Source organism: Borostomias antarcticus, assembly GCF_949987555.1.
Source record: "Borostomias antarcticus genome assembly, chromosome: 9".
NCBI classification, from domain to species: domain Eukaryota; kingdom Metazoa; phylum Chordata; class Actinopteri; order Stomiiformes; family Stomiidae; genus Borostomias; species Borostomias antarcticus.
This window is the reverse complement of record NC_140242.1, coordinates 1,656,275-1,659,631: the sequence shown is the minus strand read 5'-3', so window position 1 is coordinate 1,659,631 and position 3,357 is coordinate 1,656,275.

The following is a 3,357-nucleotide window of genomic DNA, read 5'->3' as shown; positions in this document are numbered from 1 at the left end:
GGGGGGGGGGAAGGAGGGAGAGGGAGAGGGAGAGGGGGGGAGAGGGAGGGAGGGAGGGAGAGGAGGGGGAGGGGGGGCTACCGTATAGAATTCCTGGCGTTCTCTAGGTGTCTGTGTCACCGGGTGACAGCTGAACGCTCAGCCCACGCATGCGGAGAGATCCCTGCTCACACCCAACCGTGACACACATGTGCCCCTGCCCTCCGCATGCATGCAGATTTACACGCATGAAACCACGCCATGAATGCGCCCATGCACCCGAGCATCTGTCCCAAGGCCCTCAGCGGAGCCACTTATGTCTGCAGTCCGGTAGAGCTTTACAAACGACCAGTGTACAGCCCATAATAAGCATACTGTATATACTATAACAGCCAAAACATTAACCAACAGAAAGAATCTTTTGTCACGCATTGCTAATTAGCAAGAGGCGTCGCCAGGAATTTTGGGCCCCATGAAAAAGATATTCCACTGAGCCCCTTCTAATATTGATTTGTGGGGGGGGGGTTTTCTTGGCCTCATCCAGACTAGGTCCCCCTGAAACCCCACCCCCATCCCCCAACACCCCCATTGCTAATCATTGATGTGATCAGGTCTGTTATGTTAAAGCTATGACCCATTAAGACAAACCCCTTTGATCTGACCCCACGCAGGAAGGCTGATGTGTACGGCAGCTATCTCATCTCAGCACACGACAGGAACACAACAACATCACAGGTCCGTCAGAGGGAAGTGAAGGATCAAGGCCAGGTGACGATGACGGCGTTGGTGTCGATGCAAATGTCACCTATTAGAGCCTTCATGCAAGTATGAATGGACGTTATCACCGTGAGAGGAACGCTCAGGATGTCTTCACGACCGTCAATTATCAATGAGCTGGATGAAAGGAGGTCCCGTTCCCAACCTGTTACTTTTGTGTTCAAATGTGATTTCCTTACAGGTAAAGAAACAAACAACGTCTGCTAAGCATCTATCAGAATGACATTAGAAGTGGTTTGCAGACATTATATCCCCGTGCAGGTTTCGCCTCACTGGAAGCAAATGACTTCCACAAGTGCCCGTTCGGTCTGTGTGTGGACATCACAGATGGGAGGTTTTCATCCCAATATATCGAGCAGCCTTCAATAAAGCGCTTAGGAAGAGCGAGGATCTGAGGATAGCATTGTTCCCAATTTTCCAACACATAGAATATTGAATATCGCTGTCACATGTGTGATTGTTACACTAAGAGGCAGAAGACTTCAATTTCGTGAGGAATCATGACTGAATCGTTGGACTATTGGCAAGGGCATGAAGTGTCCATGAGTGTATCCAGATTGCTAGAGAATAAGAACCCGTCTGGAGCTCACGCTGAAGTAACTGTCAGCGAACGATCTGGTTTTCTCTAGAGACCAGAGGCTTCTCTCTCTGTCCTCAACGCCGGGGTTGATGTGATCAACATCGGCCAAACACCGCCTGCGATACAACTGAAGCCGGGTTCACACGACGACCGTGGTGAGACGTCTCATTTTAGAACGCCCGTGTCGCAGCGAGAGTCTTCCTGGAAAGATGTGTCGTGTTGAATCTTTAAAAAAAGAAACCGTTTGTTCTGAACCTCGGCTGTTGTGAGGGAACAGTGGTCGCCTGTAACACCCCGTCAGACTAAGCCTGGCCAGATCCAATGGCATAAACTTCTTTGAACCCGTCACAGTGCATTTGTCAGCGCTGGTGGGAAGCGTCCTCGCTAACCCCACACTCTGCTAATACTCTGCTAATACTCCCTCAGCTAGTATTGACCTGCGACTGCAGGTCCAGAGAGTCAGAGGCTGTTAGGGGTTATCAGCGTGAGAGACGGACTACATCCAGACCTCGCATCGCTGGACGCCTTCCTCAGGAGAAGGGATACGCGCCCGGGGAGTCTCTCAGAGGCCAGGCAGAGAGAGAGAGAGAGAGAGAGGGAGAGAGGGGGGGGGGGGAGAGAGAGAGAGAGGAAGGGAGGGAGAGAGAGAGAGAGAGAGAGGGAGAGAGAGAGAGAGAGAGGGAGAGAGGGAGAGAGGGGGAGAGAGAGAGAGAGAGAGGGAGAGAGAGAGAGGGAGAGAGAGAGAGAGAGAGGGAGAGAGAGAGAGAGAGAGAGAGAGAGAGAGGTGAATGTTATCATCCTGGTGATCAGGTGAGTCACAGGACAGCGGGAGAGAATACAGGAGCAGATAGATAGAGGAGAGGAGGAGGAGAAGGAGGAGGAGGAGGAGGAGGAGGAGGAGGAGGAGGAGGAGGAGAGGAGGAGGAGGAGAGGAGGAGGAGAAGAAGGAGGAGAAGGTGGAGGAGAGGAGGAGAGGAGGAGGAGAGGAGGAGAAGGAGGAGGAGGAGGAGGAGGACAGTGGCTCTGGGTTCAGGTGAGGAGATCAAAGGGACACCGTGAGCACCACGGCCCTCGGGGACCCCAGGAGAAGGCTCTAGCAGAATCTGAGAGGACCGTCTGGTCCGAGCGAAAGCTTCTGAAACGTGGGGGTTTTGCCCCGAAGAGGGGAAGTTTGGGGTTTTCTCCTTTGAATGAACCTCAGTATGAACGAATCCACGTGTCTCCCTGTCCCCAGCCACGACGTAAAAGGAATCAGCTGCAGTCCATCATTGAGTGCAAACAGACTGAGAAAAAGGTATTGATTTCAGACCGGCAGACATCTCCCTTCAACAACATTTCCTACTCATCTCAAACAACATCCAGCTGAATAGAATCAATTGTTACAGACGCACACACAAAAAAGCAGTGGGCTGAAATTTGCAAGTCCCCTTTCTAGTAAACAAGTGGCGCTGAGTGGTGTGATGTGGGTGAACCCTGCCCTCGGTGGAGGCTCGAGACATATTCCATTGAGTGGTTAGAGTAACGGAAGATGGTTTGAGAGGCAGGCTGGAGATTAAATCTAAAGTGACAAGTTCAAAGTCTCAAACCTTGAACTCCTCCACACTGCGAGAGAGAGAGAGAGAGAGAGAGAGAGAGAGAGTGACTTGTGTCTCCAGTGGAAGAGTGAGAGAAAGTGCGTCCGTTGTTGCTATTGATCAAGAAATAGAACATGAAGTGCAACCGTGTGTGTGAGGCAGATAAAGTACGACAGCGAGAGAGAGAGAGAGAGAGAGAGAGAGCAAGAGAAAAGAAAGGAAGAACAGAAAAACAACGGTGATGGTGAAGGCTGTTCCTCGCGCCTGTCTGTCTGGCTGTGTGTGTGTCTGTGTGTGTGTCTGTGTGTGTGTCTGTCTGTCTGGCTGTGTGTGCCAAGGTGGGTTGTTGGGGGAGCCTGTCAGCTCAACAGATCACTAATGGCTCCAGAGCTGGTGGGCTGGGTTTCCCCCGAGCTCCCCTCTGTTCTCCTGTCATCCTGTCACACA